General features: G+C 40.3%; 1 pseudogene; it reads right to left on the reverse strand.

The window, feature by feature from the left end:
* Positions 1 to 201: 201 nt before the first annotated feature.
* On the reverse strand, positions 202 to 15,792 carry LOC105719693 (NADH dehydrogenase [ubiquinone] iron-sulfur protein 8, mitochondrial-like; annotated as a pseudogene).
* Between the last annotated feature and the right edge of the window lie 3,334 nt (positions 15,793 to 19,126).

Below are 19,126 nucleotides of genomic sequence, written 5' to 3' on the forward strand. Positions count from 1 at the left end.
ATCAAGATCCGGGTGCTAGGTGTGCTCATTGCTATTGGACACCCATTGGTTCTAGGCCCTTTCGGCTGGCATATCAAGGAGATATATGTGTGTATACTAACCTGTGGGTGTACACATCTACACGTATTTCTTTTTTCTTTTTTTGGGGGGGTGGTCAGAGTGGTTTTATTGGGCAGTAGGCTGCGGGCAGAGGGCGGGGCATCACCAGTTCGGGTAGTCAGCCTGGATGTTGGTGGCGATCTCTGCCTCCCACTTGTCCCCGTTGTTGAGCAGCTTCTCCTTGTTGTACAGCAGCTCCTTGTGCGTCTCCATGGAGAACTCAAAGTTGGGGCCCTTGACTATGGCGTCTACGGGGCAGGCCTCCTGGCAGAAGCCGCAGTAGATGCACTTGGTCATGTCGATGTCATAGCGAGTGGTCCGGTGGCTGCCATCAGCTCTCGGCTCAGCCTCAATGGTGATGGGCGGGGCATATGGCCTTGCAGAGCTTGCAGGCAATGCAGCGCTCCTCCCCAGATGGGTACCGGCACAGGGCATGCTCCCCACGGAAGCGAGGGCTCAGTGGGCCCTTCTCGAACGGATAGTTGATGGTAGCCGGCTCCCGGAACAGGTAGCTCAGGGTCATGGCCAGGCCTCAGAGGAGCTCGGTCCACAGCAGGGTCTGGGCTGCCCAGTCAGTCACTGACCTCATGTCCATCTTGGGCTCCTGCATGTTCACAGGCTTGCAGGTGGCTACCACTGCACTGCTGTGGAGGCTCCGGCTACTGGGAGGTCCTGCACGGGCAGCCTGGGCCAGGGCCCGCAGCAGCATGGGCGTGGTCAAGCAGCACTTCTTGAAGCGCCGCTGCTACTTCATCTACATGTATTTCTATGTGTAACCATCTATGAACATAAATTCATACTAATGTCTTCAATTCGAATCCATTACCACATGGTAAATTTTAGCCTCCTCCCCAGCAAACCTGTAATTCCCCACTCCAGTAGTGAAAATCTGGCTCCTACCACCTATCATCCATTCACTTAATTGCTCCTTTCCAGTATACATGTATGGTAGTGTCAGGCTGTGTACTCATATCCCCATAGGAAACAACTTACCACCGAGAGTACAATGTTTCTGTACCACTTCTTTTGAATTAGTCTTACAGATTCTATTCATTTCCAGTTATTCAGCTCTTTTCTCAACTCCCATAGTGAGGTTGTTTTGTATATTTATAATAGAGTTAGATTGTTTCATCACACTTATCATTCCATTCTGATGTTTTTCAGCCTCTGAAGTGATTTTTTAAAACTTTGTATGCATTAAGATTCATTCTTTGTGCTGTAAAGTTCAATGAATTTTGACAAACAGTGTATCCAACATTACAATATCATGCAGAATAGTTTCACTAAAAGATTCCTTGTACTTCGCCTGTTCAACCCTTCCTCCTGTCCTGTGAACCCTTGTCAGCCCCTGAGTGTTTAAACCATTGCTATAATTTTGCCTTTTAAGACAGGATTCTTTCATTTATCAATATGCATTTAAAGTTCATCCATGCGTTTTTGCCACATTTTGTTCCATTTTTTAAATCACTGGTTAGTATTTCACTGCTTGGATGTACCTAGTTTGTTTAATCCATTCACTTATTAAAGGACATCTTGGTACTTTCAGGTTTTGGTGATTATAAATCAAACTGTTGTAAATATTTGTGTGCAACTTTGTGTGGACATAAATTTCAAATCAGTTGGGTAAAAACCTAGCAGCAAAAATGGTACAGGCACTTTTGAAGACAGTTTGGCAGTTCCTTGTGAGAAACTGCCAAACTGTCTTCAATGGCACTTGTACCATTTTGCATTTCCACCACCAATGAATGAAACTTCCTGTTGCTCCACATCTTCACCACCAGTTTATGTTCTCAGATTTGTGGATGTTGGAGATTAAAGCAGGTGTGTGGTGATATCTCATTAGTGCTTTTATTTGTAAATTTTCTTTTTTTTTTTTTTTCGAGACAGGGTTTCTCCATGTTGGTCAGGCTGGTCTGGAACTCCTGACCTCAGTTGATCCGCCCACCTCGGCCTCCCAAAGTGCTGGGATTACAGGCATGAGCCACCGTGTGACAAATGATGTTGAGCAGTTTTTCATAAGCTTATTTGCCAGCTGTATGTTTTCCTTTATGAGGTATCTGTTCATATCTTCTATTTATTTTTAATTATTATTTTTTTTTACTGTTGAGTTTCAAGAGTTTTTTGTAAATTTTGAATACAAGTCATTTATCAGTTATGTGTTTTGAAGATATATTCTCCCATTCTGTGATTTGTCTTGATTCTCTCGTGTCTTTTGTAGAGCAGAAGCTTTTTAATCTTAGTAAAGTGCAACTTACCCATTTTTTACATAGAAGATGCTTTTGATGTTGCAATGTTTTGAATGTTTTAAAGGGTTCCCTGCATAAACAAACATGTCTTCTGCAAATAGAAACAATTTTATTTCTTGGGGACCAAAGCTTATTCCTTTCTTTCTTGCTTTGTTGCACTGGTTAGAACTTCTGGCACAATGTTGAATACACATGATGAGAGCTGTTACTCTCATCCAGTGAATTTTTAGTTTCATATATATTTATTAATATAACTTAATTTGTTTTTATATGGTTTCCATTTCTCTGCTGAAATTTCCTACTTATTCATACATTATGAGCATATTTTCCTTCATACATAGCATAGTTATAATGGCTGCTTTTTTTCCTCTCTCTTTTCTGTAAACACTTATTTAAAAACATGCTTCTCAATAACCCATGGGTCACAAAGGAAGTCAAAAGGAAATTTTATAAATACACAGAACTGGAAAAAATGAAAATACAGCTGTCAAAATGTGTGCAATGCATGAGTTTAGTGTTGAGAGGGAAATTTATAGAACTAGGTAGTTTTTTTTTCTTTTTTTTATTACATTTTAGGTTTTGGGGTACATGTGAAGAACATGCAAGATTGTTGCATAGGTACACACATGGAAGCATAATTTGCTACCTTCCTCCCCATCACCTATATCTGTCATTTCTCTGCATGCTATCTCTCCCCAACTCCCCACCTCTCGCTGTCCCTCCCCTATTTCCCCCCGACAGACTCCAGTGTGTGGTGCTCCCTTCCGTGTGTCCGTGTGTTCTCATTGCTCAACACCTGCCTATGAGTGAGAACATGTGGTGTTTGATTTTCTGTTCTTGGGTCAGTTTGCTGAGAATGATGGTTTCCAGGTTCATCCATGTCCCTACAAAGGACACGAACTCATTGTTTTTGATGGCTGCATAATATTCCATGGTGTATATGTGCTACATTTTCCCTGTCCAGTCTATCATTGATGGGCATTTGGGTTGGTTCCAGGTCTTTGCTATTGTAAACAGTGCTGCAATGAACATTCGTGTGCATGTGTTCTTATAGCAGAACGATTTATAATCTTTTGGATATATACCCAGTAATGGGATTGCTGGGTCAAATGGAATTTCTATTTCTAGGTCCTTGAAGAATCGTCACACTGTCTTCCACAATGGTTGGACTAATTTACACTCCCACCAACAGTGTAAAAGTGTTCCTATTTCTCCACATCCTCTCTAGCATCTGTTGTCTCCAGATTTTTTAATGATCGCTGTTCTAACTGGCGTGAGATGGTATCTTAATGTAGTTTTGATTTGCATTTCTCTAATGACTAGTGATGTAGAGCATTTTTTCATATGTTTGTTGGCCTCATGTATGTCTTCTTCTGTAAAGTGTCTGTTCATATCCTTCGCCCACTTTTTAATGGGCTTGTTTGTTTTTTTTCTTGTAGATCTGTTTTAGTTCTTTGTAGATTCTGGATATCAGCCCTTTGTCAGATGGGTAGATTACAAAAAATTTTTCTCATTCTGTTGGTTGCCAATTCACTCTAACAACTGTTTCTTTTGCTGTGCAGAAGCTGTGGAGTTTAATTAGGTCCCATTTGTCTATTTTGGCTTTTGTTGCCAATGCTTTTGGTGTTTTGGTCATGAAGTCCTTGCCTACGCCTATGTCCTGACTGGTTTTGCCTAGATTTTCTTCTAGGGTTTTTATGGTGTTAGGTCTTATGTTTAAGTTTTTAATTCACCTGGAGTTAATTTTAGTGTAAGGTGTCAGGAAGGTTTCCAGTTTCTGCTTTTTGCACATGGCTAGCCAGTTTTCCCAACACCATTTATTAAACAGGGAATCCTTTCCCCATTGCTTGTTTTTGTCAGGTTTGTCAAAAATCAGATGGTTGTAGATGTGTGGTGTTGCCTCCGAGGCCTCTGTTCTGTTCCATTGGTCTATATCTCTGTTTTGGTACCCGTACCATGCTGTTTTGATTACTGTAGCCTTGTAGTATAGTTTGAAGTCCAGTAGTGTGATGCCTCTCGCTTTGTTCTTTTTGCTTAGAATTGACTTGGCTATGCAGGCTCTATTTTGGTTCCATATGAAATTTAAGGTGGTTTTTTCCAGTTCTGTGAAGAAGGTCATTGGTAGCTTGATGGGGATAGCATTGAATCTGTAAATTACTTTGGGCAGTATGGCCATTTTCATGATATTGATTCTTCCTAACCACGAACATGTAATGTTTCTCCATCTGTTTGTGTCCTCTCTTATTTCATTGAGCAGTGGTTTGCAGTTCTCCTTGAAGAGGTCCTTTACATCCTTTGTAAGTTGTATTCCTAGGTATTTTATTCTCTTTGTAGCAATTGTGAATGGCAGTTTGTTCTTGATTTGGCTCTCTTTAAGTCTGTTATTGGTGTATAGGAATGCTTGTGACTTTTGCACATTGATTTTGTATCCTGAGACTTTGCTGAAGTTGCTTATCAGTTTCAGGAGATTTTGGGCTGAGATGATGGGGTCTTCTAGATATACAATCATATCGTCTGCAAATAGAGCCAATTTGACTTCCTCCTTTCCTATTTGAATACCCTTTATTTCTTTTTCTTGCCTGATTGCTCTGGCTAGAACTTCCAATACTATATTGAATAGGAGTGGTGAGAGAGGGCATCCTTGTCTAGTGCCAGATTTCAAAGGGAGTGCTTCCAGTTTTTGCCCATTCAGTACGATACTGGCTGTCGGTTTGTCATAAATAGCTTTTATTATTTTGAGATATGTTCTGTCAATACCTAGTTTATTGAGGGTTTTTAGCATAAAGGGCTGCTGAATTTTGTCAAAGGCCTTCTCTGCATCAATTGAGATAATCATGTGGTTTTTGTCTTTGGTTCTGTTTATGTGATGAATTACGTTTATAGACTTATGTAGGTTGAATCAGCCTTGCATCCCCGGAATGAAGCCTACTTGATCGTGGTGGATGAGCTTTTTGACGTGCTGTTGCAATCAGTTTGCCACTATTTTATTGAAGATTTTTGCATCTATATTCATCATGGATATTGGCCTGTAGTTTTCTTTTCTTGCTGAGTCTCTGTGAGGTTTTGGTATCAGGATGATGTTGGTCTCATAAAATGATTTGGGAAGGATTCCCTCTTTTTGGATTATTTGGAATAGTTTCAGAAGGAATGGGACTAGCTCCTCTTTGTATGTCTGGTAGAATTCGGCTGTGAACCCATCTGGACCTGGGCTTTTTTTGGGTGGTAGGCTCTTAATTGCTGCCTCAACTTCAGACCTTGTTATTGGTCTATTCAGGGTTTCGACTTCTTCCTGGTTTAGGCTTGGGAGGATGCAAGTGTCCAGGAATTTATCCATTTCTTCCAGGTTTACTAGTTTTTGTGCATAGAGTTGTTTGTAATAATCTCTGATGATGGTTTGTATTTCTGTGGAATCTGTGGTGATATCCACTTCATCATTTTTATTGATTATTCTCTCTTTTCTTTTTTATTAATCTGGCTAGTGGTCTGTCTATTTTGTAGATCTTTTCAAAAAACCAGCTCCTGGATTTATTGATTTTTTGAAGGGTTTTTTGTGTCTCTGTCTCCTTCAGTTCTGCTCTGATCTTAGTTATTTCTTGTATTCTGCTAGGTTTTGAGTTTTTTTGATCTTGCTCCTCTAGCTCTTTCAATTTTGATGATAGGGTGTCAATTTTAGATCTTTCCTTGCTTCTCATTTGGGAATTTATTGCTATATATTTTCCTCTAGACACTGCTTTAAATGTGTCCCAGAGATTCTGGTATGTTGTGTCTTCATTCTTGTTGGTTTCGAAGAACATCTTTATTTCTGCCTTCATTTCATTGTTTATCCAGTCAACACTCAAGAGCCAGTTGTTTAGCTTCCATGAAGCTGTGTGGTTCTGAGTTAGTTTCTGAATTCTGAGTTCTAACTTGATTGCACTGTGGTCTGAGAGACTGTTTGTTATGATTTCCATTCTTTTGCATTTGCTGAGGAGTGATTTACTTCCAATTGTGTGGTCAATTTTAGAGTAGGTGTGATGTGGTGCTGAGAAGAATGTATATTCTGTGGATTTGGGGTGGAGAGTTCTGTAAATGTCTATTAGGTCTGCTTGGTCCAGGTCTGAGTTCAAGTCCTGGATATCCTTGTTAATTTTCTGTCTCATTGATCTGTCTAATATTGACAATGGGGTGTTAAAGTCTCCCACTATTATTGTGTGGGAGTCTAAATCTCTTTGTAAGTCATTAAGAACTTGCCTTATGTATCTGGGTGCTCCTGTAGTGGGTGCGTATATATTTAGGATCGTTAGCTCTTCTTGTTGCATTGATCCTTTTACCATTATGTAATGTCCTTCTTTGTCCCTTTTGATCTTTGTTGGTTTAAAGTCTATTTTATCAGAGACTAGAATTGCAACTCCTGCTTTATTTTGCTCTCCATTTGCTTGGTAAATCTTCCTCCATCCCTTTATTTTGAGCCTTTGTGTATCCTTGCATGTGAGATGGGTTTCCTGGATACAGCACACCGTTGGGTTTTGGCATTTTATCCAATTTACCAGTCTGTGTCTTTTGATTGGGGCATTCAGTCCATTTACATTTAGGGTTAATATTATTATGTGTGAATTTGATCCTGCCATTTTGATGCTAGCTGACTGTTTTGCCCGTTAGTTGATGCAGTTTCTTCATTGTGTTGATGCTCTTTACCATTTGGTAAGTTTTTGGAGTGGCTGGTACTGGTTGTTACTTTCTATGTTTAGTGCCTCTTTCAGGAGCTCTTGTAAAGCAGGCCTGGTGGTGATGAAATCTCTGAGTACTTGCTTGTTCGTAAAGGATTTTATTTTTCCTTCATTTATGAAGCTTAGTTTGGCTGGATATGAAATTCTGGGTTAAAAGTTCTTTTCTTTAAGGATGTTGAATATTGGCCCCCACTCTCTTCTGGCTTGTAGGGTTTCTGTTGAGAGATCTGCTGTGAGTCTGATGGGTTTCCCTTTGTGGGTGACCCGACCTTTCTCTCTGGCTGCCCTTAGCATTTTCTCCTTCGTTTCAACCCTGGTGAATCTGATGATTATGTGCCTTGGGGTTGCTCTTCTTGAGGAATATCTTTGTGGTGTTCTCTGTATTTCCTGGACTTGAATATTGGCCTGCCTTGCTAAGTTGGGGAAGTTTTCCTGGATAATATCCTGAAGAGTATTTTCCAGCTTGGATTCATTCTCTCTGTCACATTCAGGTACACCTATCAAACATAGATTAGGTCTTTTCACATAGTCCCATATTTCTTGGAGACTTTGTTCATTCCTTTTTACCATTTTTTCTCTAATCTTGCCTTCTCATTTTATTTCATTGAGTTGATCTTTGACCTCTGATATCCTTTCTTCTCCTTGGTCAGTTCGGCTGTTGAAACTTGTGTATGCTTCCTGAAGTTGTCATGTTGTGTTTTTCAGCTCCATCAATTCACTTATATTCCTCTCTAAGTTGTTTATTCTCATTAGCATTTCGTCAAATCTTTTTTCAAGGTTCTTAGTTTCTTTGCATTGGGTTAGAATATATTCTTTAGCTCACAGAAGTTTCTTATTACCCACCTTCTGAAGCCTGATTCTGTCAATTCATCACACTCATTCTCCATCCAGCCTTATTCCCTTGCTGGTGAGGAGTTGTGATCCCTTGTAGGAGGAGAGGCGTTCTGGTTTCTGGTGTTTTCATACTTTTTGCACTGGTTTCTTTCCATCTTTGTGGATTTATCCACCTGTCATCTTTGTAGTTGTTGACTTTCAGATTGGGTCTCTGAGTGTATGTCCAGTTTGTTGATGATGAAGTTATTTCTTTCTGTTTCTTAGTTTTCCTTCTACCAGTTAGGCCCCTCTGCTGTTGGACTGCTGGAGGTCCACTCCAGGCCCTGCTTGCCTGGGGTCACTTGCAGCGGCTGCAGAACAGTAAGGGTTGCTGCCGGTTTCTTCTTCCGCTATCTTTATCCCAGAAGGATACCTGCCAGATATCAGTCTGAGCTCTCCTTTATGAGGTGACTCTTTGGATATACAAGGGTCAGGGAGCTGCTTGAGGAGACAGTCTGTCCTTTATAGGAGCTCAAATGCTGAGCTGTGAGCTCCATTGTTCATTCAGAGCTGCTGGGCAGATATGTTTAAGTCTGCTGCAGCAGAACTCATAAACTGCCCCCTTTTTTTCCCCAGGTGCTCTGTCCCGGGGAGTTAGGGCTTTATTTATGAGTTTCTGTTGTCTTGCTGCCGTCTTTCAGGGTTGCCCTGCCCAGCAAGGAGGCAGCCTAGTCACTGTCTACCTGCAGAGGCTTTGCTGAGCTGCTGTGGGCTCCGCCCAGCTGCAGTGTGAACTTCCCTGCCTGTTTATATGGCTATAGTTAGAACTGCCTCGGCAATGGTAGCCCACCTCTATAATGGAGGACTCACTCTGTAATGGTGGGCTGCCTTGGCAATGGTGGGCTGCCTCAGCAATGGCAAACTACCTTCATAGTGGTGGACTGCCTCGGTAATGGCGGATGCACCTCCCCCACAGAGCTAGACCATCCCGAGTCCAGCTGTGCTTGCTGTGAAACTCTCAATCCAGAGTGTTTCTGATTGCTGTTTTTTTGTGGGGGTGGGTCCAGCCGAGCCTGATCACCTGGCTCCCTGCCTCAGAGCCCCTTTTTTTTTTAATTGAATGGTCAACTCTCTCTCCTAGGTGTTCCAGTTGCCTGTTGAAAAGGCACCTGGATCTGTGTTATTTCCCATGCAGTGACCCGCTACTCTGGCTGAAACAGCTGCGCTGAGATTCATGGTGCTTTTTTGCCCAGGAATCTCCTGGCCTGGCTCCCTGTTTCAGTCCCCTTTTTTATTAGTTGAATGGGTGACTCTGTCTCCCAGGAGCTCCAATCACCAGCTACAATGGCACCCGGACCCATGTATTTTGTATGGAGAACTGCTGCACCAGGGAGCCTGTCAAAACAGCCGCACCGGCCAAAAAGCCGTGCTGGCGACCCGTGGGTCTCCTCTGCCTGGGAATCTCCTGGTCTGTGGGTAATAAAAATACGTCTGGAAATGTGGCGTCACTCACCCTCCACACTTTCGCTGGGAGCTGCAATCCTGAGCTGCTCCTAATCGGCCATCTTGGATCTGTCCTCTAATGGCTGCTTTTAAATTCCTATCTGTCAAATACAAAATCTAGATTATCTTGAGGTTGGTCTCCATTGATTACCTTTTCTGTTGAATATGGGTCACATTTTAATGTCTCTTTGTTTATCTAGTTCTTTTGGATTATATCATGGACACTGTCAATACGTGGTAGAGAATCTGAATTCTGTTATATTCCTCTGAAGAGCGTTTATTTATTGATTTAGTTTATTTTAGTGGGCACTTAACTAATACTTCATGCTCTATATCCTCTTTAGTGAGCAGCTGCCAAAATCACTGTTGAGTTATTTTAACATTAGCTGAGCTCTTTGTAGTTTGCCATATGTACTTGTAATTCAGAGGCCAGCCAGGGTTTACATACAGATTTTTGAACTTTCCCTTTGTGATTCTCTCCATTCCTGGATTTCTGGATTTTAAAGCTGCTTTTAGCACCCCAGACTCTATCCTCTGGTTCCTTAAGTCAGTGAGCTTATAGGTTTTTAAGCTTCGGTTTCTCTACATAGATATTGACTGAGACCTGCCCCAAGACAAAAAGTTGTTTAGAAAAAGAGAGAATCCATAAAATCCAAAGCAAAACCTCAAAAACGGAACTACATCAAACTTAAAAACTTTTGTGCATCAAAGGACACAATCAACAGGGTGAAGAGGCAACTTATGGAACGAAAGAAAACATTTGTATATCCGATATGGGTTAATATTCAGAATAAAGAACTCTTACAACTCCACACACACACACACACATCAAATACCCTGATTTTAAAATGGGCAAAGGACTGAATAGACATTTCCCCAAAGGAGACGTATGCCAACAAACATATGAAAAGATTCTTGGTATCACTATTATCAGAGAAATGCAAATCAAGACCACAATAAAATACCACCTTATACCCATTAAGATGGCTACTACAAAAACAAAAACAACAACAACAACAACAAAAGAGAAAATAAGTGTTGGTGAGGATATGGAGACATTGGAACCCTTGTGCACCGTTGGTAGAAATTCAAATGGTGCCATCATTATTGAAAACAGTATGAGCATTCCTAAAAAAAAATAAAAATAAAATTACCATAAGATCCAGCAATCCCACCTCTGGGTATATATCCAAAAGAATTGAAAGCAGTGTCTTGAAAAGATATTTGCACACCCATGTTCATAGCAGCACTACTCACAATAGCCAAGAGATGGAAGAAAACCAAATGTTCATCAGTGGATAAATGAATAAACAAAATGTGATATACACATACAAAGAAATATTATTCAGTTTTAAAAAGGAAGAAAATCCTATCACATATTACCACCTGGATGAAACTTGATGACATTATGCTAAGGGAGATAAGCTGATCACAAAAAGACAAATTACTTTGTTCTTCCACTTATATGTGGCATCTAAAGTGGTCAAATTCATAGAAAGAGAAAGTAGAATGGTGGTTATCAGAAGCTGAGGTGAGGGTGAAAAGGGAAGTTGGTCAATGGGTATAGTTTCAGATTTGAAAGATGAGACTGTTCTGGAGATGTTTCACAGCAATATAAATATACTTAACATTACTGAAATATATACTTAATAATAGTTATGATGATGTAAGTTCACCACAATAAAGAGAGAGAGAGAGACAGAGACAGAGAGAGAGAATCACCTAGTGCATTTCTCTTCTTCGAGTATATGTGCCTCTCCACTTTCTACCTCATTTTGGTCATTTTTCAGTCCCACAAGACAGTTTTTGTTTTGTTTTTTGCTTTTGTTGAGACAGGGTCTCGCTCTGTTGCCCAGGCTGGAGTGCAATGATGCAATCTTGGCTCACTACAACCTCTGCCTCCCAGGTTCAAGTGATTCTCCTGCCTCAGCCTCTCCAGTAGTTGGGATTACAGGCACCCAGAACCACGCCTGGCTAATTTTTGTATTTTTAGTAGAGACTGGGTTTCATCATGTTGGCCGGGCTGGTTTTGAACTCCTGACTTGGTGATCTGCCCGCTTCGGCTTCCCAAAGTGCTATAATTACAGGCATGAGCCACCACACCTGGTCAACAGTTGTTTTTAAATATGTTGTCCAGTTAATAATTGTTACCTGTGAGAGAATTTGTATGATAGAAGCCACTCAGTCACCACTGAAAGAAGAACCCTCTTTGAAGAATTACAAGCAGATGGTGGTTTACATTTTTAAAAGCTTACTCTGTGTGCTTTGGGGATTTTAAGAATTGTGTGACCATTTCAAAGCACACTATTCAAATAGTCATAGTGCAGCTTCCCTGAGCAGCTATTGATAACAGCAAACTACTGTCTTTGACCTCACAATTGCCACCAGCACAAATTCACTAACTTTTTTGTTTTTGTTTTTTTTAGATGGACTCTCACTCTGTCACCCAGGCTGGAGCACAGTGGCTCGATCTCGGCTCACTGCAACCTCTGTCACCTGGGTTCAAGTGATTCTCCTGTCTCAGCCTCCTGAATAGCTGGGATTACAGGCTCCTGCCACCGTGCCCAGCTAATTTTTGTATTTTTAGTAGATGCTGGGTTTCACCATCTTGGCCAGGCTGGTCTTGAACACCTGACCTTGTGATTCACCCACCTCGGCCTCCCAAAGTGCTGGTATTATAAGCATGAGCCACCGCGCCCGGCCCAAATTCACTAATTTTTATTGTTAAACATTTCTACATAGAGTTGGGAGGATATGGAAAGTAACAAGCCTGAGTTCTTGGCTATTTTCTTCCTGGCCTGTTTATCTGGCACCATGGTCATATTGTCTTACTTTGCTCAGTAATCAATGCCTGAGAAGAAAGAAAGGATTGATACCATTTCATTTAACTCTCTTCATCTATATGGATTGAAAAAATATTATTATATGGTTTTATTGTTGAAATGCTAATGTAAATGGTATTGTGTTTTCAATTTCAAATTCCACTTGTTCATTGCTGGTATATAGGAAACTGATTAACTTTGTGTATTGACCTTGTATCCTTCAACCTTGCTATTATGGCTTATTAGTTCTAGGAGTTTTTTGTCTATTCTTTCAGATTTTCTACATAGGCAATCTTGTCATCTGCAAACAAGGAGAGTTTTGTTTCTTCCTTCCCAAAGAAGTATACCTTTTATTCCTTTCCTTGTCATTTGCACTAGCTAGGACTTCCAATGCTGATATTGAAAAGGAGTGGTGATAGGGGCCTTCTTTCTGATATTAACAGGAAAGCTTCTAGTTTCTCACCAGTAAGTCTGATGGTAGTGGTAGGGTTTTTGTAGGTGTTCTTCATCAGGTTGAAGAAGTTCCCCTCTATTTCTAGTTTACTGAGAGTTTTTATCATGAATAGGTGTTGAATTTTCTCAAATGTTCTTTCTGCAACTATTGATATGATCTTGTGATTTTTCTTCTTTAGCCTTTGATGTGATGGATTACCTTAATTGTTTTTCAAATGTTGAGCCAGACTTAAATTCTTGGGATAAATCCCACTTGGCTGTGGTGTATAGTTCCTTTTATACATTGTGAGATTCAAATTGATAGTATTTTGTTGAGAGTTTTTGCATCTATGTTCATGAGAGATATTGGTCTGTAATTTTTTTTTTCTTGTAATGTTTTTTCTGGCTTTGGTATTTGGGTAATGTTGCCCTCATACAATGATTAGGAAGTATTCCCTCTACTTATATCTTCTAAAGAGATCGTAGCCAGCCTGGGCAACATAGGGAGACGGGTCTCTACCAAAAACTTAAAAAATTAGACAGGTCTGGTGGTGCACACCTGTGGTCCCAGCTACTTGGGAGGCTGAAACGGGAGGATTAAGCCCAGGGGTCAAGGTTGCAGTGAACTGTGATCACGCCATTGAACTGCAGCCTGGTTGATAAAGTGAGACCCTGTATCCGAGAGAGAGAGAGAGAGAGAGAGAGAGAGAGAGAGAGAGAGAGAGATATTATAGAGAATTTGTACAATTTCTTTTTTAAAATGTTTGGTAGAATTCACCGAATGAATTCATCTGGGCCTTATGTTTTCTGTTTTAGAAGATTACTAATTACAATTCCATTTCTTTGGAATTGTAATAAGTAATTCCATTTCTTTGGAATAAGCAGAGTCTATTCAGAGTGTCTCCTTCTTCCTATGTAAGGTTTGACAGACTGTGTCTTTCAAGGAATTGGTCCATTTCATTAGGTTATCAAATTTATGTGCATAAAGTTTTTCATAATATTCTTTTATTATCCTCTTAATGCCCATGGGGTCTATAGTGATATTCCTACTTTCATTTCTAATATTAGTAACTTGAGGCTTTTTCTTAGTTAGCCTGGCTTACTGATTTTATTGACTTTTAAATAACCAGTTTTTTGTTTCATTCATTTTTGTTATTGATTTCCTATTTATTGATTTCTGCTGTAATGGTTCATATTTTTTTTCCTGTTTACTTCAGGTCTAATTTGTTCTCCTTTTTCTAGTTTTCTAAGGTGGAAACTTAATTTATTTTTAGTTGTTTTCTTTTCTAAAATATGTATTCACTGCTGTAAGTTTCCCGTGGAGCACTGCTTCTTCTGCTTACCACAAATTTTGACAAGTTATGTTTTCATTTAATTCAAAATATTTTAAACTTTTTCTCGAGATTTATCTTTGAGTCATTTGTTATTTAAAAGTGCATTGTTTGCTCTCCAAGTATTGGGATTTTTCAGTCATCTTTCTGTTATTGATTTCTAGTTTAATTTCACTGTGGTCTGAGAGCAGACATTGTATGATTTCTATTCTTTATATTTGTTAAGGTGTGTTTCAAGGCCCAAAATGTGTTCTGTCTTGGTGGATGTTCCCTGTGATCTAGAGAAGTATGTGTATTCTCCCACTGTTCATGAAGTAGTTGATAGCTGCCAATTATATCCAGTTGATTTGTGGCACTGTTAGGTTCAACTATGTTCTTATTGATTTTTCTGCTTGCTGAATCTGTTTTTTTCTGATAGAGAGGTGGTGAAGTCTCCAACCGCAATAATAGATCCATCTATCTCTCAGTGCAGTTCTATCAGCTTTTGCCTTGTGTATTTTGATGTTCTGTTGTTGAGCATATACACATTAAGGATTGTAATGTATTCTTGAAGAAGTGTCCCCTTTATCATTATGTACTGTCCCTCTTTATCATTGATAACTTTTCTTATTCTGAAGTCTGCTATGTCTGGAATTAATGTAGCTAATTAATCCTGTTTTCTTTTGATTCTTGTTAGCATGGTACATCTTTCTTCATTTCTTTATCTTTAATCTAATCTATAGGTTTTGTCATATTTAAAGTGAGTTTCTCCTTTACATCATATAGTTTGGTCTTCTGACAATCTCTGTCTTTTAATTGCTAAATTTAGACTATTGATATTGAAAGTGATTATTGATATAGCTGGATTAATGTCTATCAGATTTGTTGCCATTTTCTATTTGTTCTCCTTGTTTTTTGTCCTTTTGTCTTCCATCTTTATGCTTCTTAAAATTGTGGTAAAAAACACATAACATGAAATCTACCTTCTTAACAAAATTTAAAATATACAGTATGGTATTGTCAACTGTATACACATTGTTGTATAGCAGATCGCTAGAACTTTTTCAACTTGCATGGCTGAAATGCTATACCCATTGGCGTCAACTCCCACTGTCCCTTCTGCCCACTCCTGGTAATCTCCATTCTACTTTCTGCTTCTATGAGTTTGACTATTTTAGATACTCATGTAAGTGGGATCATGTAATATTTGTCCTTATGTGAAAAGCTTATTTCGCTTAAAAGAATGTCCTTAAGATTCATGCATGTTATAGCATATGAGGGATTTTCTTCTTCTTAAAGACTGGATAATATTCCACTGTATGTACGTATCACATTTTGCTTATCTATTCATCCATTGGTAGACATATAGATTGTTCCCATCCCTTGGCTGTTGTGGATAATGCTGCTATGAACATCCAAATGCAAATATGTACTCAAGACTCTACTTTCAGTTCTTCTGGATAAATATCTAGATGTGAGATCACTGGATCTTACAGTAATACTATTTGTGATTGTTTTGAAGAAACTTCAGTACTGTTTTCCCTAATGGCTACATGATTTTAAATTCTCACCAACAGTGCACAAGGGTTCCAATATTCTCATCAATCATCATCTCCGTATCCTCATCAGTGCTTACTGTCAGGCCAGTAGCCTCACCCAAAAGGTTCCCTGATGCCCCCCGCTTCCTTTTCCCCACCTTCCCGCTGTGGTGTGCTCTGCCCAGGAACTCTCCAAGCCAACCACGCCCTGGCTGAATCCTAGCCAGCTCTTCCACCAGAAAGCCCACCAAGCCACCCGTTACCCAATCCGATCCAGTTCCCTGAGGGCCAATCAGAGGACCTTGCTGTTGCTCGTTCCCCATGCCATAAAAACCCCACGCCCCGGAAAGTCAGCGCAATTTCTCTGGCCCCTCGTGTTGGACCGCAGAACCTCACCCAGGAGTCGATAAAATTTCTTTATTTCAATAACTGGTCTTAGTTGCCTCATTCGAACCTCGGTTGCTCCATTCAAACCTTACACTTACTATTTTCTGGTTTTTGATCATAGCCGTCCTAATGGATGTGGATACTTCATTGTTGTTTTGATTTGCATTTCCCTTGTCATTAATGATGTCAAACAATTTTTAATATAGATCTGTGATTTAATAGATCTGTGGTTTCATGTCTGACCAAACACAAATTTGTGGAAATTTTCAGTCATTGTTGCTTCAAATATTTATTCTGTTCATTTCTTTTACTTCTGATATTCCCATTATATGAATGTTACACCTTTTGTAATTGTCCCACAGTTTGTGGATTTTTCTCTTTTTTTCCCCAGTCTATTTTTTCTTTCTGTTTTCATTTTGAAAGTTTCTATTGGCATATTCTGAAGCTCAGGCACTTTTTTCCCTTAGCTGTGTCCAGTCTACTAATGAACTCATCAAAGACTTTTTTTTCCCAAATCTCTAGCTTATTTTTTTATCACTAGTGTTTTTTTTAACTCTAACCTTTTTTTTTTTGTTTTAGAATTTTTATCTCTGCTTACACTGCTCATCTTTTTCTTACCTGCTGCCTAATTTATTTATTAGAACTCTTCACACATTAATCATCATAGCTGTTTTAAATTCTCGATTTGGTAATTCCAACATCTCTGATGCATCTGAGTCTGGTTCTAATGCTTTTTCTGTCTCTTCAAATTGTGATTTTGCCTTTTAATATGTCTGGTCATTTCTTGATAGCTGGACATACTGGACAGAAGGAACTGCTGTAAATAGGCAGTTACTTTTAAAAAAATGTCTGGTCATTTTCTTGATATATCTGGTCAAGACATATCTGGTCAAGACATATATTTTCTTTAATATGTCTGGTCATTTTCTTGATAGCTGGACATACTGGACAGAAGGAACTGCTGTAAATAGGCCGTTAATATGTGGTGACCAGGCATGAGAGGAGGGTAAACATTCTATAGTCCTCTGAGTAGGTCTCAATCTCCCTGTGCCCCTGGGCTGTGGACTTTACAAGTGCTTCTCAGTCGCCACACCCTGCCCTTGGGTGAGACAGAATGACTAGAGGGGTCAAAGTTGGGTATATTTCCAACGTTTCTACCAGGTTCTGGTAGAACGCCAGTATTTTAGGCTCTTATAGAAGAGTTTCTCTTGAGGGGAGACAGAGTATTCTGGTGTATTTCAAAATGGTTCTTTTCACCCTTTACCTGCTAGGAACACAAGGGGACTTTCCTCTGATATTCACTGTAAGAACCCGGTGGAGCACCTGCAATGAAACTCATAAAAGTATGGTTACCCCCTGTGATTGGGTCCCACCAGAGTTTTTTTTTTTTTTTTTTTTTTTTTTTGAGACAGAGTTTCGCTCTTGTTACCCAGGCTGGAGTGCAATGGTGCGATCTCGGCTCACCACAACCTCCGCCTCCTGGGTTCAAGCAATTCTCCTGCCTCAGCCTCCTGAGTAGCTGGGATTACAGGCACGCACCACCATGCCCAGCTAATTTTTTGTATTTTTAGTAGAGATGGGGTTTCACCATGTTGACCAGGATGGTTTCGATCTCTTGACCTCGTGATCCACCCGCCTCGGCTTCCCAAAGTGCTGTGATTACAGGCGTGAGCCACCGCGCCCGGCCCAGAGTTTTTAACACTCAAACCTGTCCACACTGAGCCTGCAGTAATTTGTCAGTTACAGCTTAATTTTCCAAGGTGGGCACTCATTCCTGCAGTGATTTCCCTTTGTAAGTTCTGGCTCTAGTTAAGTTACAATTCTCTGTATTCACCTGTCTGTCTCTCTAATTTGGGAGGCAGCAGTTTGCCCTATGATTTCACTTCCCTGATAGTTTTAAGAAGAATTATTGATTTTTCAGTTTGTTAATCTTTTCACTTATTCGGACAGAATGGCAACTTCCAAGCCCCTTACATGCTGGTCTAGAAACTTGAGGTCTGTAATACCCTTTTCATCAATCTGGTGCACACCCTCCTTTGACTTTCACAGTAGTCCTTAAGCAAGTAATTGCTATTTCTGCCACCGTGTTAGGTAGCAGCTGAAATGTAAGCGTCACAGAGCCACAGCCTATGGAGTTCACCAGATCGCTAATCAGCTTTCCTGGAGGAAATTTCTTAGATCAGTGGTAGTTGTCAACCGGGGAACACTTTGCCCTCCAGGGAACATTTGGAAGTGTCTGGAGACATTTTTAGATGTCACAGCTGAGGAAGGTACGACTGGCATCTAGCAGGTAGAGGATACTACTAACCATCTTACTTTGCACAGGCAAGCCCTCCGCAGCCAAGAATTATCCTATCCAAAATGTCCGTAACTCTGAGGTTAAAAATCCCTGTCCTAGACAAACCCTGAGGTTTTCCTCTCCTACTCCCACCCCACCCCTCATCTTCATTTCCACCAGTGTTGAGCCAACTCGATGTCTTCAGTGCAGTTTTAAAACTTTGAAATCCGACTTTTCTCGTGGTTATTTTTCAGTCTCATTACCATAATCAGTATGCCAACACTTTCCTGCCTATCTTTTGCCCACCAGGTAGCATGCTTGTTACCTCCTCTTGTTATCTTGCTTCATTCATTCTCATCAAGTATTAATTGAGCCTTTACTAGGTGCCAGGTACACCATTGAGGGAATATGAGGAAAAGATTGCTGTCCCTGTTTTTATAGATGAGGGAGCTGAAGCTCAGAGGGGTTAAGTAATGTATCCAAATCACACAGCTCGTAAGTGGCTTGGCCACTCGACTTCGAGGTCTTTATAGTATGCCAAGCTACTGCTGCACATGCTGAGAGAAGCCACCATAACCCTTCTCTCTTCTGGGATTCATGGGTGCCCAGATGCTCTGTCTAATTGAGGCTAGCACTAAGTGTCTGCCAAAGTTGAGAAAACCAGGGCAGGATTGAGGAGGTGACACCATCAGGGCAGGGAGAGGAACAGAACCCCAATGTTCCAAGTCCCCACCCAGGTGCTCTGCAGCCCTCCCAGAGAGTGTGAATGGGTTTTGATGGGGATAATAGTCTCTCCAAATACACTCACTGCTAGTCTTTCCTATTGAGCAATTCAGCTTTCAAATGCTTGGTACATTAGACCAAAGGATGGGTGTTTTGTCTTCTTTTTTCCCTGCCTTTTTCTTTTTTAGGGAAAGCAATTTGCTCCTTTCTGATTTAGAATGAGATCTGGCAAGTAAGTGCTTGTTCTCCCTCCTTCCCTTGTTCCCCCA

This window comes from Aotus nancymaae, unplaced genomic scaffold, assembly GCF_030222135.1.
Source record: "Aotus nancymaae isolate 86718 unplaced genomic scaffold, 86718_ANA_hifiasm-v0.15.2.pri h1tg000016l, whole genome shotgun sequence".
Taxonomy (NCBI): Eukaryota; Metazoa; Chordata; class Mammalia; order Primates; family Aotidae; genus Aotus; species Aotus nancymaae.